Below are 23,549 nucleotides of genomic sequence, written 5' to 3'. Positions count from 1 at the left end.
CATTCATATAGTGATCTTCTCACATAAATGGTAATGTAAACTATTTCCTGGTAATGATAGTCATACTTGGGAAAAACACTCAGTTTTACAAGAGAACAAACATAAAGAACAGTCGGGTCTTGGTAGAAGACTACTTTCCAATTTAGTAGAAAATATAGGATTTTCTAGGAAGTATACAAACATTTACATCAAACACTTACAAACACTTTCATCAAACTTATACAAACATTGACACTAAAATACTTATGAACTCACCAGTTTAAATGCTGATCTACTCTTTCAAAATAACTTGTATTCTTAGGTCACCAGTAGACAGGTACACTGGACCAGGTTTTAAGAAGACGGAGCACATTCGAGACTCGTCTTTTATTTTGATTCATATTTTGGTGTCTTTCAAACTATATACAGAACACACTCGTATTAAATTATATTATTAATGCAATGGATGATGTTGTTGCTTGTTTAATATTGTGCATTGTTATGATACAGTACATGACGTCCTCCGCCCGAACGTTTCCGCCGTTCTGGTTTGCGGGTGTGACACACACACACACACACATATATATATATATATATATATATATATATATATATATATATATATATATATATATATATATATAGTTAGGTTATTTTGTTTTTACTAACTATTGTGTGCCAGAATGCACAGATGTGGACCACTGGATGGAATAGAATCAAATGTCATGATCTGAGAGCCTATGATATTACAATAGGGTAACATGGACCATATAATCACACAATTTTCAGCATAATGGTATTTTGGTCAATTTACCTATATTAAAAAAGAAAATTTTCGGATTTTAAGGGATAATTAATTCCTTTATTTTTAAAAATCTGAATATTTTAAATTAATTCGATTTTAAAAATCCGATTTTATTCTGTCCAAATGACAGAATTCCAACCATAAACTAGTAAATATATTTTCGATTTTATTTTTGCAGAATACATTTCCAATGCAGTTATATTTGATAATTGACCTGATTTAAGAATAGGATATTATTCATATACATCCAACTTGGGTCTATGATTTTATTCTTAATATGCATCCGAAATTAAATATAAATTCACACATATTCTTACAGACTAATATCCTTATATATTTTAATATAGTTATACATATTCTAACAGAATATCATCAAAAATATTAAATTCTTAAAAAATAGCATTCTTGAATATATAGTTATTGAAAAAATACACTTGATCCTCTTCAATGGTCCATATAATCAACTTGATCTTCACATATATACTTGTTGTTGAACTCGATTCCAAATATTTATCTTGTATGATCAATATTGAATTCATTCTCCATGCAATTCTGAAAGAATAAGATACATTACTCGTTAGTAGTACCAATTAAACAAATATACTTGTTGTTAACAAAGATTTTCAAAGATTTTCAAAGACATTCTAACAGAATGCATTTATATAAATAAATTCTAACAGAATACATTACAGAATGCAGTTATATCATAGTTTTTTTTTCTATATGCATAAACATTCTAAAGCATGTATCTATCTAATCTTGTTTAATACCAACAATAAAAGAGCTTGAAATGGGATTGAAGAAACCAAATGCAATTCCAAACTTAATCCAAATCAACTAGCATCAACCTGTTGTTATGAAAAGGGCTTCCAACCCAATCTAAATTAAGTTATATAGTTCTGAAAAGAATAAGGAACAAAGAGAAGTAAAAACATTAAAGATTATTAACTATTTTTTCATTAAGGCATTTTATCGAACACATGGAGGTCATGACAAAATCATATCCGACAGATCTGACAGGAACTGGAGATGGAATATATGAAGTCAAAGAAGGATGAAATAGAAACAAATAGATAAGATTTATAGTTATATTGTAGCAATCAAAATAGGAATAAAATTACCCTGTCAAATAAGAATTTGAAAACTTTTACCAATTCTACAATGTACCACCAAACAATAAGGTTGAATAGGTCAACATCCAACGCAAAGACACAAAGGACAAAAAAAAAACTGAAGAATAATTAAAGCGTAAACATATGTAGAAATTACAATTCCCTTTGCACAGACTAACCTTGCACGCACAAATTGCTTGATAGTATGAAATCAAAAAAGAGGGAAGTACGCTTACTGATGACTAAAGGAGAATAAGCAGTTTAAGTAACCACCAGACAAAAATAGTGATTGACAAGAGGGTAATCGATTAACTTGAAACATGAGAAAAGAACGTGGAGCTGGCGATCGAATGATCGATTAAAGAAAAAAAATGAGTTTATTAAAATAAAGAAAAGCTTAATAATTGATTGGAGAAGGATAATTACCTGGTAATGAGTTTGGAATCATGATGATCAATTGTAGAAGAAGAAGCAGAAGCGGTGGATCAGAAACGATGGTGAGTTCGATTTAGGGCTAATGTTCTAAATTTATCTTTGCTTCTTGCGTGATATCATGAATATTAATTATCTACCATAATTAACTATGAAAAGATTACTATAATACCCTTAAATGATTTATTTAATTATTTATTTTTTCCTAAATTCCTATTGGTGCATTCATGCAAACAATAATTGTTAGAAATATTTGAACTTAGCTCTCTCTCTCTCTCTCTCTCTCTCTATATATATATATATATATATATATATATATATATATATATATATATATATATATATATATATATATATCATGGTTGCAGAAAATCGCTAATCGGGCGCTAATCGGTGGACTAGCGATTAGGGATTAATCGGCTAAGCGGTGATTAATCGGAGACCATTAATTATTAAGAAAATTATTCAAAAATTTATAAATCTAACTTTAATCCTCCAAAATATTCGATTAATCGGTGATTAGGTTCGATTAGGGGCGATTAGGTCCGACTTTGACCTGCATTGACCAAACCCGATTAAGTCTGATTAGATTAAGTCCGATTAATTCCGACTTTGACCTGCATTGACCAAAACCGATTATAGTGACCGATTAGCAATAAATCTCATCGGTGGAGGTTTGATTAACGATTAATCGGCCGATTAGGCTGATTTCTGCAACACTAATATATATATATATATATATATATATATATATATATATATATATATATATATATATATATATATATAGAGAGAGAGAGAGAGAGAGAGAGAGAAAGAGAAAGAGAAAGAGAGAGAGAAAATATACCATATAAGGTATATAAGCTTAGGTATTAAGGGCGGTTCTATATGGTGTCCTATCGTTACACCGATAACCCCTTACTTCTATTCACGCAATGTAATAATTTTTGAATTTTTTTTCTACTATCGTTCCAATAGTTAAATTTCACATGTCACCCCTAATATGAAGTTCTGCGTCCGCACTTCTTAGGTAACCAAACCCAACAGGCTTTGTCGTTTTATATCGTATATGCACCCTACTCGTCTAAAGTACTTAATATAAAAACTCAATTATTTTAGAAGTGTTATATTAGTATTTAATATAAAAAGTTAACAAAAACTCAATTATTTTAGGCCCGATAAAAAAATTCAAAAAAAAAACAACAAAAAAAACTCGCGCCTTGAAAAAAACTCGCGCCATATCGCGATAAGGCGCGCCTTACCACGTTATTTGGGTGCTACGCTTAACAAACCCGCATTGGACGTTTTCGTAACGGCTACACCACGCCTCGCGCCATGGTGCGTTTTTTAGAACCATGATATATATATATATATATATATATATATATATATATATATATATATATATATATATATATATATATATATATATATATATATATATTATGTATTATGGTAAATTTGAGTACCAAAAGTTATATATCATGTAGGGTATATTCAAGTTTCCCTTATAAGTTATTTTGAGAACTTAAAGATTTACGAGAACTCGAGAAATCCTAGTCTGCTTATCATTTTTCAAAACCAAGATCAGCATTAGTCTTCAAATGTTGCGTCTAAGACCTATCTAAGCTAAAAAAAATTATGATTTGCTTTTGAAATGTGCTTGTGCACAATTGATATACACATGCATGGATATTTATGTTTTTTTCAAAAAAAATTAAAACCAACACAAGAATGATATTTCGTACCGACATTTAATGGAATCGCAATTTAAAAACATTAAAAAAAACACAGAAAACATAAATATACATGCATGCATATTTAGATGTTCATATATGCACATTTTCAAATAAAAATAATCGTCAAATCTTTTCTTTGAGCATTGATCTCTCTTAGACATAACATTTGGAAAATATTGATGGTTTTGATCTAGAAAAATGATGAACGGATTAGGAATTCTCGAGTTCTAGCAAACATACGAGTTTTCAAAAATAATTTTTTCATCTCAGTCTCTCCCTTTCTCTATCTTTATCTCTCTCTCTCTCTCTCTATATATATATATATATATATATATATATATATATATATATATATATATGACTGAGTTACTATGCGAATTAAAAAAAGTGTATATATCTCTCCCTCTCTCTCTCTCTCTCTCTATATATATATATATATATATATATATATATATATATATATATATATATATATATATATATATATATATGACTGAGTTACTATGCGAATTAAAAAAAGTGTAAGAACCTACGAACTACACGTTAACAATCATATAGACTATGGATGAATATATATATATATATATATATATATATATATATATATATATATATATATATATATATATATATATATATATATATATATATATATATATATATATATGAATTAACAGGTCATATATGCGTTCGTAATTTATATGATTGCTGATTCATAAATATGTATGCATATATATATATATATATATATATATATATATATATATATATATATATATATATATATATATATATATATCAACAATAAGAAAAAGAATCAACAATTAAAAAAATCGTCAAATTTTTTTTAAGCTTAGATATGGATTAGATGTTGAATTTCGTTAATATTTGTGGTTTTGATTTTGAAGAATGATGTTTGCATTATTAGTTCTCTTCTTCGCACAAATATTTAGGTTCTCTAAGAGCTTGCGTGTATGTGTATATATATAATCCAGATTAAATAAGAACTAAAATTTTTGTAGGATGGTAAGAAGTTTTTTGTTAGGTTAGTTTTTTACGAACCAAAACTTGAATCATTAGATGATTCAAAATTAAGACGCTTCACAAGAAAGAATTCCCCAAAAAACACCGTTATAAATCATTTATTGGCAAATCAAGCAATAATTCATTCTTTTTTTTTTTTTTATCAATTTTAGTGAATAAAAACAAAATTATCGCAAAAATGAATCATGGACATGTTTTTTCGAGACTTTTTGTGTGAATCATGTTAGTTTTGAATTATCTAATGATTTTTTTTGGTTTGGCAGAAAAATATGTAGGAAAAAACTTTTTACCTTCCTACCAAAAATTTCATTTTTATGGGACATATATATATATATATATATATATATATATATATATATATATATATATATATATATATATATATATATACACACACGCACGCACGCGCGTAAAAGGATTTTGTCATCTATTTTGCGAGGATTTTGTAGATCACGGAGCAATTTGAAATTGCTTATGTTCTATTCCATTAATATGGGAGCTGTTATTAATACTCCTGATTTTATGTTCATACCCCTCTAATAATTATTTTATTGGTGGTTGACTTTTATATCATTCTTTTAATTGCAGCTTTTTAAAATTTTCAAACTTATTTGGCAATTAATGTAAATTGTTACATAAAAACACTATACTTAGTAATCTTAGTTTATTTCAGCTTTTTTCATTATAGACTGTGTTCTTGATGTCTAAAAATAATACAATGTACATACTGGAATCAACAATTACATTGTAAATTGAAGAACATTAATCCAGTTAATCACACAATAAACTACAATACTTGTATATAAACACATAAAATAAGAAAGATTAAGTAAAATATTAACAAATATGAAAAAATCAGTTAAAATCTATGTAACATCCCAAGTTCAGAAGCAAGAGTTCGGGGGTGTAAAGTGTAAATGGGAGGATGGACTCGGCGAGTTGGAGATATAACTCGTCGAGTCGGAGCATGTGAGGAGCACGTGTTAAGTGGCCTGCCTCGCCGAGTCGGTGGCGGGACTCGACGAGTCAGTGCTAGGAAGAGAAAACCCTAAATCTTAGGGTTTGCACCCTATTTAAAGGATCTATTGTCCACCCCTCGGCCCCCTTACTACCCTTTGAGATCCAGAAACCCTAAAATCGTGAGTGAGAGCCTTGGGAGCATTTTGGAGCTTGGATAAGTGATTTTGTGAAGGGATCTTGTGGATCATGAAGCTTGTATCAAGGAGAATTGTGGAGATCCGGATTATTCATCAGTTGGAGGTCGTCTTGAGGTAATGAATCACTTCCTTGGCCCTTCTCCTTTCTAGATCCATCTTTCATGGAGTTTTAGGGCTTGTTTGGGGATGATATGATGAGATTTTGGGGCATAAGTTAGATCTGGAGTTGAAACTCCAGATCTGAGTTCTACTTGGATCCTAAATGCAGAAAGCCTTTAGTATTGTTATGCAAAAGCCATTCTCATGAGTTAAGTTCCTTTCTAGCTTGGTTTTCGGATTTTGGGACATGAAAGCACGTAAAGGTAGCAACTTTATGTTGCTAATGCTCTCTAGGGACCTAGATCTACTGTTTGGATCAAAGGAGTAGCTCTGTATCATTCGATTATAGGAATACCCGTATGAACTCGGCGAGTCTGGGAGATGACTCGGCGAGTCGAGTAGGGTTTTGGTTCGATGTAGTCCCGAGTGGACTCGGTGAGTCTGGGAGATGACTCGGCGAGTGGGTTTGAGGTTTCAGACACTGAGTCGCGTAGTGACTCGGCGAGTCTGTTAGGAACTCGGCGAGTCGGGTCGTGTGTGGTGGGTTTCTGAGTTCATAAACTCAACGAGTCGATAGGTTGACTCGGCGAGTAGGATCAACCAGGAAGGTTGACTTTGACCAGGACTGAGACTTTGACCAAGAGTTGACCTGTTGATTTCCAGGGGTATGTTGGTAATTTGGGTTCTGATAGTTGTGGTTTCTTTGGAGTGATAGGTGGTGGTGTTCGTGGCGGTGATCGAGGGTTTTGATTCTATCTCTCCAGCTCGGCAAGTGCAAGGTGAGTTATCCTCACTATATCAACAGGGTCTAAGGCACCAAGGCCGACCCTTTATCGGATTAGAATCCGGGTAACTGTTTGATATGATTTTGATTTGTTAGATCTGCATCCGAGTAATTAGGATGGTATTATGTTAGTGACCTGGTTTAGGTCGGTATTCTGGTATAGAGGATGATGCTGTGTTAGTGACCTGGTTTAGGTCGATATCCTGGTATATAGGTTGATGCTATGCTAGTGACCGGTTAGGTCGGTATCCTGGATAGGATGTTGCTATGCTATATGATCTGCTGGATCGGTTTGTTTGGTTGTGGAAAGTTATGTGATTACCTGTTTATGTGCATATGGTTGTTTGATTTGGGTTGGGTTGAGGCGGGTCATGCTTTGTGCTGTAGGCCAACATACCCAGGGTGGACCGGATAGACCGAAGGCCCAGTGAGCGGTCCGGATAGGCTGAAGGCCCCAAGAGGGCGGTCCAGACGTGCCGAGGCTCGGAGAGTGGACCAGACATACTGAAGGCCCGGTGCGGGCGGACCAGTCATACTGTAGACTCAGAGGGTGGACCAGGTGGACTGAAGGCCCGGTGCGGGCGGACCAGTCACACTGTAGACTCGATATGCATGGCTGCTCTGTATTGTGATATGATATGATTATGGTTGTATGTGGTTGGTATTTTGGGGGTAACTCACTAAGCTTTCGGGCTTACAGTTTCAGTGTATTGTTTTAGGTACCTCAGGAGATCGTGGCAAGGCGACGGCGTGATTGTACCGCTCCTCATTTTTATGCTGATGTTTCTGGGATACTCTGATAATAAACTAATTGAAACCTTTTTGTAATAATTAATGGATTTGGATTGTTTTTGAAAAGTTTAAATTGGTTGGAAATTTATGAGTGTTACAATCTAAATCCTTCCTGAAACCATTATCCTTAACCACTGCTGGCAATATACTTCCACTACTAACTACCATTAACAGTGCAATCTTCACCGGAGAAGAGAGAAACGAAAAAAATAGCAACTAAGAAGCGAGGATCGGAGACGCGTTAAGCTCGATTGAAAAAATATTAAGCTCGAGTGAAGGAGAAGGAAGCATCACTGGAAAACATGTTAAACTCGAGTGAAATGTCGGTGAAATTGCGACTGAAACGTCAGAGACGCATTGACCATCTCCATTTTTGTAACATTTACCGCCAGAAAACGCATGAACTCAATTGAAGTGTTTTCGGAAAAACCCATGAAGCTCGCCTAAGACCATCACCGTCGGAGGAGACAGGAGGAGAGAAAGAGACGTAGGTCCACATGAAGCTCGCTTGAAGGTGAAGGTCGACGGAAATCTTGTGCAGCCCGCCAAAAATCCCCCACCCCCCCACACACACACACACACTCTCTCTCTCTCTCTCTCTCTTGGTGGCTGCGTCTTTTATATCTAGGGGTAAGAGAAAGTAAGAACTTTATATCCTATAAATTTACATTAACAGTCTCTCTATTTTGACAATATGACATTATATACCCTTATATTTATATTTTTTGGTTTCTGCAAATATATTTATCTATTTTATCAAAAACATCAACTTTTTTATCATAAAATTATGTAATATAATTTATGTATTTTTTTTAACAAAAACACCAATTTTTATAATAGTCTTTTTAATAGATTACATAAACTTTAAAAATTATACATAATTAATTTTTGTTAATAAATGTTTTTTAATTTTAAAAATATTAAATTATTTGGTGTGATTTTTTTTTGTATATAAAGATGTCTAATTTATTTGGAATCAACATATTTGCTCGAGATGAAGATACTTCTACCAAGAAATCGGCATTTTCGACCAGGTTATATGCTTATACTCCATTATGACGTTTTATATTTTTCATATAAACTAAAACACTTAAAATTCAATTTTAGATGTTCAAGTCTCGTGAGGAATTGTTGGAGTGGACACAAAACACAACACGCTCTCTAGGATATGTCAATATCACCAAAAGATCAAAGGCATATGTCAACGGCTTCGTGTATAAAGTCACACTTATATGTGATTGTGGTGGAGAATATAAAGCTACTAACACGATTAAAGCATCTGGAACCAGAAAAACTAATTGTCAATTTCAACCAGAAGGAAAGTATTAAAAAAAAGATAATCAATGGATGATGAGGGTAATATGTGATGATCATAATCATCCACATGCATCACATATGGATGGTCATCCGTTCGCAAGGCGGTTATCTTTTGACGAGAATCGTTTGGTGGAAGATCTTACAAGAAAGAACTTGGAGCCACATGATATTCTGTCAACCTTGAAGGGGCCAAAATGAAAATAATGTTTCGATAGTTCAAAGAATATATAACGCACAACAAAAGATTCGTAGGCACTAGCAAGCAAGAAAAACTCCAATGCAGGTTCTTATATCCATTTTGGACAACAATAATTATTTATATGAGCTTACTACAGGTGATTCAAATGAGTTAGAGAATCTATTTTACGTGCATACAACGTCTTGGAAGATATGGTGTGCATTTCCACATGTGTTGATGATAGATCCCGCTTACAAAACGAACAAATATAATAAGACGTTTGTTGAAATTGTTGGTGTGACCTCAACTCGAATGACATTCTCTACAGGTTTTGCCTTTATACATAGAGAAAAGGAGGCCAACTATACTTGAGTGTTAAACTGTGTAAAGTCAATACTCGATAAGTGTATGCACCTACATGTAATAATCACAGACATAGAGTTGACACTCATCAATGCATCTGAAATAGTGTTTCCGGATGCGGCACGGTTACTTTATAGATGACATATTGAGCAAAACATTTTAAAAATTTCCAGCAAAATTATCACGTTGGATGACGACCGTGACTCTTTTAGAATACTATGGACTTTACTAGTTGAATCTCCAACATTGATGACATACATGGAAAAGTACAAACGACTTCAATCAATGTTGATAAATTATCCATATAAGCTTGTTTATTAACTATATTTCTAAATCATAACTTTCATATTACTGTTTATGTACTTATTTGTTAATTTATTTTACTTCACATGTGTTATGAGATACATAGATGATACATGGTTAAACAAGTACAAGAAAATGTTTGTGTCTGTTTGGGTTGATCAACATCTCAATTTTAGAAACCGCACGACCAATAGAGTCGAGATTAAACATTCTAAGTTAAAGAAAATTTTGAACTCTACAAATTCTAATCTCAATAAATCCATGCAACAGAGTAATCAAGTCGTGAAGTCACAACAAACTTTGATCAACAAAACCTTTGAAAATAGCTTGATTGTTCACTACAATCACCACAACTTGTCTGTTTCCAATTGTTGTGAGGTCATGTTTCAAACGAAACTTTAGATATAATATTAGGAGAGATTCAAAGGTTGGGTGATTTAAAGTTAAACTCCTCGAATTGTGGTTGCAAACTTTGTAACAATTGTGGGTTACCATGTGTTTGCATACTTTCTTTCTACTCGAATTCAGGTTAGTAGGTTCAACTACAACATACAAATAGATTTTTAAATATTCGATAAATAATTATTTATATTTCAATGCAGGTGAAAATATACCCTTGGATTCGATAGATATCTTTTGGAGGAAACTTGATATTTCAGATACGACGTGTATAGTAGACGACGATATTAATTGTGATGATGTAGTGGAAAAATTTAAAGAAAACTTCAGAAAACAATTGCTTGAAGAGTTAGAGAGTCAATATTACGCATAACATAGAGGTTTTACTGACGGGTTCGATGAGGTATACGAGTCATTGCGTTGGTTTCAGTCACCTGCACCTTTGCGACGACATTGATTGCATATGCCTTTGACTGGTTACCTAATTGCCAACAAGTTTGGTGTGATCGTTCATTCTTTAAGCCACGAACAATCTAAAACATGCTTCCCTCTTTGGAGAGGTCCCGAAGAGTTCCAACCCCACCGAGCCATTACATTGGCCCATGTAAACGGAAACCATTATATGTCGGTATTTTTTAAAGGAAATTACCTAACGCCTCATACCATGACATATATGTATTGGTTGCGTTTTGATTTATACAATCAACTTAAGTCTCGTACTTGTGAAACACCTTGGATACATATCGAAGATTAAGCGTGAATGTATTTGAACATTTTATTAGTTGTTGTGTCAAAATATTATTTTATTATTGTTGTGTCGTGTTTTAATCTTTTTTTAAAACTTGAATAAAAATATTTACACAACTTTTATAAAAATAACATTAATAAATTATCTATGTAATAAATGAAATAAATAATATTTTAGTAAATAGAATTTAAACTAATGGATTTATAAATATTAATCAGAAAAAATTAATGAAATCGTCCCTGTGGTTTGTCAAAATTGCATGTTTGGTCCCTAAGGTTTTTTTTTGTACTCGGACCGTCCCTATAGTTTGTTTTTATTGCGTTTTTCGTCCTTGACCAACATGAAATGACATTTTTTATCTTTATATTTTTGTTTTCAGTTTTTTTGTTTGTTATTTATAAATTATAAAAAAATAAATAAATTAATTTATAAATATGTGGGACCCAATCTCACTCTCACTCCTACCACCACTAGTGCCACCGGACAACCACTATTTGTCACCGACGAACAACACCCTCACCCAACACTTCCATCAATCAACATCATCCTTGCCATCAACTACCACCGCCACCACAACTGTCGTTGAACACCACTGATACCCACACTTACTAAGTTCACTTTCCCCATCGACACAACCTCCTCCATTATTAACCATCACCACCGTCAGCACCATTACCATCTACACCACTAACATCAACCACTGTCAACACCACTAACAATCCCAAAAAATCCCATAAAAGTACACAATAACAATCCTAATAATTCCAGAAAGAGTGCATAAGAAAAATAACAAAAAACTATAAATATCTAAAATATACATTAAGAACAATCCCAAAAATTCTCAAAACAATCCCAAAAATATTTTTCGTTTCTGCAAATCCAAAAAAAACATAGTTCATCGGTTTTTGGTTCTCGTTTTTGTAAATACGACAAGGAAAAATTTAGGTTTATAAATCTGTCATTTTTCCTCAAACATAATTCCTAAAATCAAATCTATAATCAACTTCAATCAGGCTTCGAATATTTGAATCTTTTGCTTGTGGGAGGAGTGTGTTAAATCCTGGCGGTGATTTAGGGCTTGGAATTTGATTCTTTAGATGACATATATTAACTCTTTAGATGATTGGATTATGGGACATTGATAGTTGCGATTTAGGGTTGGATAAAGGAAACGGGAAGAAGTCCAAGCGGATTCAGTGATGATGATTTAGGGCTTGGACATTGACTCTTCAAATAATGAAGATGGCAATTTAGCAGATCCATCTGCAGAGAGTAACGAGGAAGACGTCGTGGAGAGAACACAGGGGTGGCTGGTGGGCGCCAGAGCTTTTCACATCGCGGGTGATCGAACACCACTAACTCCACCACCTCGCGTCTGCTCTAACGAGGTCACCGACAATAACTATAACTCAGAAAACAGAGAAGAAAGGAGATTGTGATTTCCAGCAAGGAAGAGGGTTACCCATGGTGGTTTCTGGCGAGGAAGAGGGAGGCAGAGTGTTCGGTGAGGGTTTAGGCCGATGGAGTACGTATACAGTAGGAGGATAAAGGTTTAGGTGGGCCCCACATATTAAAGCATTTCTTTTTATTAGGTTAATAATAAAGAAAACAAATAAAATAATCAACAAGGGTATTTTGGTCATTTTAGGTCCATTAGGGACGAAACACGCAACAAAAACAAACTATAGGGACGGTCTGAGTGCAAAAAAAAACTTAGGGACCAAACATGAAATTTTGACAAACCACAGGGACGATTTCAGTAATTTGTTCTATTAATTATTCATATATTAGAATATCTATTAATTATATTGCCATCATAACCTAATTACTTTTAATAAATAGGTAAAAAGTATATCATCATGACCTAATGATTAAAAGTTAATCATTAATGGTACCATTAAGTAGAGAGGATGTGTTAGGGGCAGGATCCCATAATTATATTCAGGATCCTTAATAATCCTGAAGTCTCAGGATCATGATTATTATCACTAATATTTACTAACACTTATCACGGCTATATTCTTCTTTCTTTTTATCACTTATGCAGAATTAGTCAACACAAGACTCATTCTCAACGGAGAGTCACTTCAACCAAGCTTAAGACCCAGGAATACCAAGTCAAACAACATACAAATAGTTGTTCAAGGAGGATCCCGAAAGTCTCGGACTTCTTGTTAATTATATTAGACTATAAATAACACATGTAACTCTCACACTATACACATGATTAACTCTACTACTACACTTGTACTCGTATAATCTTCATCATCTCTGTAATCACAGATTAAAATCAATAAAAAACAATAAGGCTGGTGATCGTTATCACCTCCCAAGGTTTTATGCCGGAGATCCTAATAAGGATCAAGGGCTTTCCTTGTAACTCACTTGTCTCACTTTGATCATTATTCTACACTTGCATTGCACTAACACCACAACCTATCATACAATTTGGTTGAATTGCACTTGATCGATTTTTAACCAAAACAATTTGTTCCCACCGTAGGGCCATGTATTCACAATAGTTCGAAAATCACATCTACCCAACCAACGTTATCCTCCTCCTCCATTCCTCCTATTTCCTTAAAAAACCTCCCTCCACCTCGGTGCGGAGCTCCCAAGAAAACTTCTGATTTACCAAAGAAAAACACATCTTCGGTCGCTACCCAAGGATTTCAGGATCCTTTTATATTGATTTCCAATAACGAGATCTTTTCTACGATGAAAAGACTAGAACGAAAAGTTACTCAACAATAGGAGGACAACACGATGGTACACAAGGAAATGGAGAGAATGAGGGCAGAGATCCACAAACCCCAGGAAGAAACACCCTCGATCTTGCAACCCAAGATCCCGAACTTTAATAATACAGGATCCTCAGGAAACCGTCGCGAGATATGATCCTCAACACCAACCCCTGTTGGGTTTTTATTCAAAAATCCCTTTCTACAACCGGTAAAATTGACAACGGAAGCTTTAAAAATGTTGAATAAAACTAAAACTATTTTACCCACCAAGGATCATTTTGCAATAGTTAGAAAGATTAAAACAACCATAGAACGAAAAACATAACAACCTTTGAAGACTTTGATCCTCATGGGAGGTTGGAAGTTAATGAAGTGTGGAATGAAACTCTAAAGCAAGAGTTCTCTACAAGTATCCACCAAGTAAGAGTAGAACCATCAAAACATGCTAGTATTCACTTGTAATTTGTTGTTCATAAGCGTTTGAAATATATACCAAATATATGTTCAAAGGTGAAGCAACAAAAGGATTTTTTCTAGAATCAAAATGCAAGAGAATGGAGGAGAATAAGAGGGCATAAATCTCGAAAATTTGGCAGCCTCATAGAGCACCTGATGCTCTCGGTTTTAAGGCCAAAAGAAGAAGAAGAAGAAGCTTGCAAGAAGTTCTATTTAATGCCTCCATGCCCTTCCATATATATAGGCCAAAAGTGAGGGGTGACCATAAAGTAAAAGAGGGACAACTTTGTCCCCGAGCTTGGCATGAATAGACAAGGCATACATGCCTTGTCTTCTTCCACTTTTCGAAAAAGGCATGTCCAAAAGAAGACAAAAGTTGTCTCATGGCTAGTTTTTTTATACACATACATGTTATCTTTATAAAAATCAATCATTTTTATAAAGAATTCCTAACACACACACACACATATATATATATATATATATATATATATATATATATATATATATATATATATATATATATATATAACTAATCATATATAAATATCTTATTTTATATAAAACTATCGTTTATATAAATTGTAACTAGCTTATTAAGATATAAATATAACTTATAAATAATCATACTTTATGATATATTTCATAAGTTGTTATTTCTCCAATAAATATTATTTCCACAAAAAATAAATTCCCAATTAGTAAAATATTATTTCCAATAAATAATAATTTTCCAATTAAATACAAGTATTGATATATTTATTAATAATCAAATTATACTAATAAATAATCAATTGACGGTAACTTGCTATATGGTGTGACCCTATAGGATCATATATTATTTGCAATATCATTCTATAATGACTCTTGGGCATATAAGATCTTTCAATCTCCCACTTGCACAAGACTCATCATAGATTGATAAAGACAGTGGTGAACGTCTAGCAACATTTCACTGCCCCCAATAACATATGACAAAGAATGCCATTCATCAACATCCAATTCCCAAAAGCTCTAAGCTTCAATTGATGTATTAAAGTAAGTTTATAAATTATCCCTTTGTTAGAGACATCCTGTTGAAACATGATCCTTGGATCGCAATCAATCTCATTTGTAATTCAACTTTGGGTAACGCGCGTTACATGTCTAACTCTTAACGAATAAGAGGAACAAATCCCATCTTGACTACATAAGCCACTTGTATAGTTCACACCATACCCGAATATGAATTTTATAACTGCCCGGTCAAGGAACAACATTTGGTCATATCAAAGCATAGTACTCCCTATACTTAAGTCCCACTATGTATCTCAGGTGTTAAGGATACAAAGATAGTATCTTTTAATCAAGTGTCACTCACGACTGCGATCTATGAGTTGATCTTGATGCGGGTCTGTTCAGTACTAGTTCTTTGACAAGTACTTATGAAACTTGGTTACAACTTCTTGCCTACTTTCATCTGGAGAGAGTCAACCAATCCTTTTCATATTAGTCTTACTTCATAATTGCTCCCACAATCATGACCGACTATGAACCTTTAGAATAACAAGATTATTCATGGATTAAACATGTTAATATAGAACACAACAAGTATTAATGTAATGATCATATCCCAGTATATCAAAAACATTATGTAATAGTTGTTGTTACAATGTTCCAATATCCAAATACTAAATCCAAACCAAAATCCCATTTCTAGAATAATAAAAGTCTTATGGCTTAAGTGTGACCACTCATACTTAGTTTAAAAGGAAAGACTTTATTAACGGGTTCGACTAAATTTAATTTGTGTGAATTTCGCGAATACTATATCTCCATATTTGACTTTTACTCTTGGTATAGTTAAATATCTTGGAGAATATGATTGGTGTTCTTTCGTGACATAGAGTCCCTTAGCTTGATTAAGTAAACTCTCGAATTCACAAAGATTTCTATGTGATCCTTGAATGGCAGAAATCAACATAGTTTTTCAATAAACTCATTCATCCAATCATATTTGACTTCAACTTCAAAAGTTGTGTATTCTTATTTTGTAGTAGGTTGTGTCATTATGTTTTGCTTGGACCTCATTCCAACTAAACTTACTATTCATTCTAAAATGAAGTCATAATCCAATTATAATTCATAATTATCTATGTTTATTTAGAAATCAAAATCATATGTCGCTCTTTACATTAAGATTTTGTTCTAAACTAATTATCTCATATACATTCTCTTAGCTCTTCTTAAGTACTCTTAGAATGTTCTCACAGTCATCTAGTAACTTAACCATGTATTTAATTTTGTATCTCGTGATATGACATAAATGATGGATTCATTTGCCAAGCAAATAGAATATAAATCATTTTATCTAGCTCAACCTATGTGCTAGGTCCTTTGAGACCGACTCAAAAGGTGTCATGTAACAATGTCAAGAATCTTCCAAAGGAATCTTGTATCCTGACCTCTTTCAAGATATTGTCATTTCATGCAAAAGAATTTTAAATCCTTTAACATTCATCTTTATCTACCTCTTATAGATTTTACATTCCAAGAATGTATCTTGTCATTCCTAAGTCTTTCATTTTAGAAATACTTTCCGAGTCAAGGTGAAAACCACCTTGCATAGTCAGAATATTATTTCAAATGATTAAGTATGTCTCTTTCATACAAGATTAGGAATATCACTATCCTCCCACTAGTTCTTAGTAAACACACATGTTTTTTTTTTCATTTTGATATAAAAGCATACCTTGTATCTTTATATTAAAATGACTATTCAAATCTTGAGATGTTTGCTTTATATCCACAGGTGGATCTTAAGCCTTACACATTTGGTTAGGATAACATGGATTAAGAAAAGCTCCAGGTTAAGCTATATAGATATCTTGTAGTAGATGTCTATTAAGAAAAACGGTTTTTCTTGAAATCTATTTGCTATATCTCATATTAAAAATATGAAGTTATAGTAAATAATATCCTTGTAGATCTAATCATAGCTACTTGTGAAAAGGTTTGATCATAGTCAATGTCATAAGTATGATAAGGACCATATTCAATGACATGAGTATGAGAAAATCCTTATATAACAAGTATTACTGAATGTGTATATACATCCATGTATATATTCTTTCTAGAAGTATCTCTTACTCCTTCTAGCCTTGCTATAGAGAGGAAGATTAATCAAGCCCATACTTGATTATTAAACATGGATTACATCTCAATGTTTATGACTCTAAGTCATTTGTCAGATTCAAGATCTGATATAATATTTTGGTAGTTGATGGTTTAACTAGAAGCCATCAAGAACTCATCAATGAGAGATTCCACAATTCTCAAGTCATAGATGATTTCTACCATTATTGTGAACAATTTGTGTTTATGAATAGCTATTATTCATGTTCACATTTTCTAGTGCCAACAATTGTTACATCAGGCTATGGTTTTTGAACTACTTCAACTTCCATGTGCCTCCCACTTGCTTTGTCATTAGAAGCTTGATTTCTGGTAACTCAGCTTTCAGAGTAATAAAGGAACTTATTCTTGGTGGGTTTGTATATAATAATCTAAATGCCCGTTTAGAATATTCTATAATTATGTAATTAGTTGGAGATTATATTCTAGATACAATTAATAGTGATTGAAGTATAATCCCAAAAACGTTAAAAGGAGGACATTTCTACTGATTAGAAAGTAAACTATATCAAGTAAAGTTTAATTTACCCTTTATCATCATGAAGGCTTTAGATGGTACTAGTGGGTTGTATCTTGTGCTTAATCTGAGGCATTTATTAGAAAGGAATTCATACAACAAAGTGTATAGTTCCTTAATAATTATTTTCTCTACACTTTAGTGAAAATATTATTAGGAATCTATTATATATAAATAAGATTCACATATGTCAAATAATCTACATTATTTTCCTTCAAAGATCCCTTTCTTGAAGTTGGAATATGTGGATTTCATTTATACAATAATGATAACAATGTCATGGGTAAGTTTGATTTAAAACAAGTTTAAGTCAAAAGTGCTTGCATATAGAACTTAATATTATTTATAGAATGTTGATATTTACTTTGTAATTCTATTAAGAGATCTGGTCTCTGAAATAGAAGTCAATCATTTCAGAATATTAGTATTATCGTCAAGAAAAAACGATCTAGTAAATAATCAATCATTTAAATAAATAACTGAGACATAAATATTTAGACATGCTAAATTTAAAACATACATTGTTCCAAAATAAATATTGTTTTATATTGCAAGCAATTTATGTTCTAAGCATAAATTATAAACTAAACTTCGAGAGTGTAGTTCCAACTTGCTTGTGCTCAGCTAGTTAGTCTTCTATAAATATTTTCAATCAAGTTACAAATATTAGATTAACATTTAAGTACCAAGTACTTGAGTGTTACAAAAAAAAGTATAAGTTCTATCCCGCAGATACATGAAGTACTAGTCTGTTTCAGACTTTCTTTCTAGATAAGAGGAGCAGTTCCTCTACCAGTGTCCAGTTTCTACACAAAAGAAATAAGATCCATCTATGTGGGCCTTATTGAATTTCTTGGGCCTAAAGGTGTTTAGTCCATAAAACATGGGCCTTTTAGATCACACAAGGTGACCCTTTTAGCCTTGCATTATTCCATTGTTTAAACTAGCTTTAAATAAAATATCACTGTATTTATTGGAATATTGCTTGACCTGTTATATCATCAGATATATGCTTAAATTATCCAAGACTTCCTAGAAGTCATGAATAACTATTCCTAGCTTGATGTTAGAAGCATCTTGAGCATCACAGTGATGCCTTTACTAGGTAACATATTTAGTTCTATTACTCAAAAGTAATTTGTTTAGGATTAGGACCTTCAAGTGTATACAATTTCATATCTCTCACGAGATTGTCTCTTAAGACATGAACCCATTCATTGAAGTTGTATCTATTTGTTATTGTTTCACTAAGTCATTTAAAGAGAAATGACATTTCATGGTTATGAGAGTGGATTATATATCTACAAAATTTTAACAAAATTCATTTAGTATTTTCAATATTTAATCTTTAATAATTAATACCCTTTTAGTTTCTAAAAACATTAATTATCAAAGTCTGGGATCCAAGTTGCAAAACAGATAAATGGTTAGGTATCCTTTATCCCATCCATCCAAATTCAACCCGGTAGATATCGATTATCAATTATATCTTACCATATAATTCCTAGATTTATGGGATCTCTAATAACAAATTTAATTAGACATGTTTGATCCCATCTATGCCTCAAAACTCTCTTGCTTAGATATCCTTTATCACAAGAGATTTCCAATCAAATCATCCAATTTGAAAAACTTGTGTAATCGGTCTATAACTTGGTTATAGAAATCGCGAAGACACCTCAGCCATCAAAAGATAACACTAAGTGGTTAGGTATCCTTTATCCCACTAGTGCATACCAGAGACGTGCGAGTGTTCTTTAAAAAAGGATTGCATAAGTTTGAGGTTTGTAAGGGGTCTTTGGTGTTTTTATAATTCTAGTTTAAAAAACATGTAATATCATGGTTATTGCATGCATTCAATAAACCATGATATAGTTTAAAAAATCTTATTTCACGTAAAATCTCATTTTTAACAATGTTCTATATATAAAACCCGGTTTTATATTATTGACGCGATCAAAGTTTTAGATTAATAACTAGTATTAAGTTATATCGTTTGAGCGCTTTAGAACATTTGGAAACCTTTTAATAAAACTTCCTTTTATAAAATAAGGTTTGGAGTTTAATAAGTTTACAAATCTCTATTTTAAACTTATACAATTTTAATCCCGAAATTTTACCGGTTACTAGTTTTAACGATAAAGCTTGTTTTATTGTAAAACTATTTTAGCATCTTATGTTAAAATGTAAATTTCATTAAAATCAAACTCTTTGTGATGTTTATTTATGTTCAAATATTATTTTGCATTTGAAAAACTAATTTATCAATCATAACATAATAATAATAACATAAACATAAAATATCACATGCATGCATAACAATTATAATATATGTGCATAAACAAAGCCATTAACTAGTAATAATTTTGTGAGCCATCACAAAGTTATCAAGTCCATTCCTAAAGGGACATAAGAGACCTTTATCTTGTAAAGTCTTCATGTGCTCCCACTTGCTTCAACACCTTGTAGCAAGTTTATAAAAATAATTTTATAAAGTTTGAGAAACTTTAATAAAATTAACATAAACTTTTGATATTCAAAATGGCCACCATCTTCATTCTTGTTACATTTTTACAAACATAAACTATTTCTAAAAATAATCTATTACTTACAAAAATTAACAAAAGAAAACTACCTATTTAATTATTACATACCATATGAATAAATAAATAGTTACAACCATTTTAAATAAATCAACACAAAGGTCCATGGCCAATTTATGCACATCATAAATATTTATATACTAAAATATATATAACAACTCTTTATTTTTCTAAGACAACTTTTACGACCAAAAAATATGCATGTAAACTTTTGGTCAAAAAATAATAATTATAAACATTTTAAAATTGTAAAAGAAAATATGTATGAATTTTTCTTGCAAAGAGAAAACCATCAATGTTTTCCAAAAACAAAGATTTCATCAACTAAACAAATAATCTAACTAATCTTGCAAAAATGGCTCTGATACCAATTGTTCGGTTTTTATCCAAATATCAATTTCTACATCCGGTAAAATTGACAACGGAAGCTTTAAAAATGTTGAATAAAACTAAAACTATTTAACCCACCAAGGATCATTTTGCAAGAGTTAGAAAGATTAAAACAACCATAGAAGGAAAAACATAACAACCTTTGAAGACTTTGATCCTCATGGGAGGTTGAAAGTTGATGAAGTGTGGCATGAAACTCTAAAGCAAGAGTTCTCTACGAGCATCCACCAAGCAAGAGTAGAACCATCAACACATGCTAGTATTCACTTGTAATTTGTTGTTCATAAGCCTTTGAAATATATACCAAATATATGTTCAAAGGTGAAGCAACAAAGGGACTTTTTCTAGCATCAAAATGCAAGAGAATGGAGGAGAATAAAAGGGCATAAATCTCGAAAATTTGGTAGCCCCATAGAGCACCTGTTGCTCTCGGTTTTAAGGCCAAAAGAAGAAGAAGAAGAAGCTTGCAAGAAGTTCTATTTAATGCCTCCATGCCCTTCCGTATATATAGGCCAAAAGTGAGGGGAGACCATAAAGTAAAAGAGGGACAACTTTGTCCCCAAGCTTGACATGAATAGACAAGGCATACATGCCTTATCTCCTACCACTTTTCGAAAAAGGCATGTCCAAAAGAAGACAAAAGTTGTCTCATGGCTAGTTTTTTTATACACATACATGTTATCTTTATAAAAATCAATCATTTTTATAAAGAATTCCCAACATATATATATATATATATATATATATATATATATATATATATATATATATAACTAATCATATATAAATATCTTATTTTATATAAAACTATATTTTATATAAATTGTAACTAGCTTAATAAGATACAAATATAACTTATAAATAGTCATACTTTATGATATATTTCATAAGTTGTTATTTCTCCAATAAATATTATTTCCACAAATAATAAATTCCCAATTAGTAAAATAATATTTCCAAGAAATAATAATTTTCTAATGAAATACAAGTGTTGATATATTTATTAATAATCAAATTATACTAATAAATAATCAATTGACGGTAACTTGCTATATGGTGTGACCCTATATGATCATATATTATTAGCAATATCATTCTATAATGACTCTTGGGCATATAAGATCTTTCAACCCCTACTCCCGCTTAGGGTGCAACTCGAAAGGAACAAGCTCGTATGATCCAGGATCCCCGCGGAACCTTCGTTACTCCCAACAACAAGGCTCTCGGTAACTCCGTAAATAATAATACTTTTGATGCTAACTCCATGGATGTTGATGCAAGAATAAGCCCGGTCATAGCCAAGGAACTTCAGCAATTAAGGCAGATGATCTCAAGTGTGCCTGGGGTGGTCCAACCTATACCAGAAGTTTCCCCAACAAGCCACAGGATCTCAAGATTTTCTCCGACGATTATTGATACCGAAGTCCCAAAGCGCTTCCAAACTCCCAGCATGAAGCCCTACGATGGACTACGGATCCTAAAGAAAATGTAGTATAATGTAGGGAAAAAATGGAGATCATCCCCATTCTCACACATTTGAAGGAAGCTTGTCTATACAAGGGTTTTGGCTCGAACCTCCCTGGATCAACCTTGAAATGGCTACTAAATGTTCCTCGTTACTCTATTAACTATTTTTCATATTTAGTTAATATTTTTAACAACCAATTTTCTTGTAGTAGAACGTTTGAAAAGATCACTAGTGATCTCTATCGAGTGGTTTAGGATCCTAAGGAATCCCTCAGGGATTTCAAGAACAGGTTTGGCAGGGAAGCTCTGAGTATCCCCAACATTGATATGGCAATTGTCGTAGACGCCTTCAATATGGGCTTAAAGAAAGACTCTCCTTTCTACGAAGATCTTATAATGACTCCATGCAGAAGAATGAATGAAGTGGGGATCAGAGCACTAAGGTTCATAAGGCTCGAAGAAGACATTGAGATCCAAAAGAGGAGCAACCCACCAAACTCCTATGATAACCCTAATAGGAAGGTTGATTCTTCGGTCCAAAGATCCTATAAATGCAAACCCTATTCCAAACCTAATCATCATAAGGTCAATGCCCTTGAAGATGAAGGGGAGGAAGAAGAATTTCCTAAGATCACTGACTACTATTTTTTGTGGATGTTTCAGGTTTAATATTTGCTATGCAGGATCTTGGCGACAAAGCAAGATGGCTAAGAAAGGGCGAAAAGTCCACCACCTGGAAAGATAAGTCCAAATGGTGTGCATACCATGAGGAATTTGGTCACATTACAGAAGATTGCATAGCCCTCAAAAGGGAGACCAGTTACTTACTTAGCAAGGGATACGTTAAGGAGATCCTTGGAAGAAGAAAAGAAAGATCCAAATAAAAGGATCAGGATCCTCATAATATATAAGAGAAACCAGGATCCCCACCTACGAATGCCAAGTTA

Source organism: Lactuca virosa, chromosome 3 (genome assembly GCF_052849685.1).
Source record: "Lactuca virosa cultivar CGN04683 chromosome 3, Lactuca_virosa_CGN04683_v6, whole genome shotgun sequence".
Classification (NCBI taxonomy): domain Eukaryota; kingdom Viridiplantae; phylum Streptophyta; class Magnoliopsida; order Asterales; family Asteraceae; genus Lactuca; species Lactuca virosa.
Note: the sequence above shows the minus strand (reverse complement) of the source record.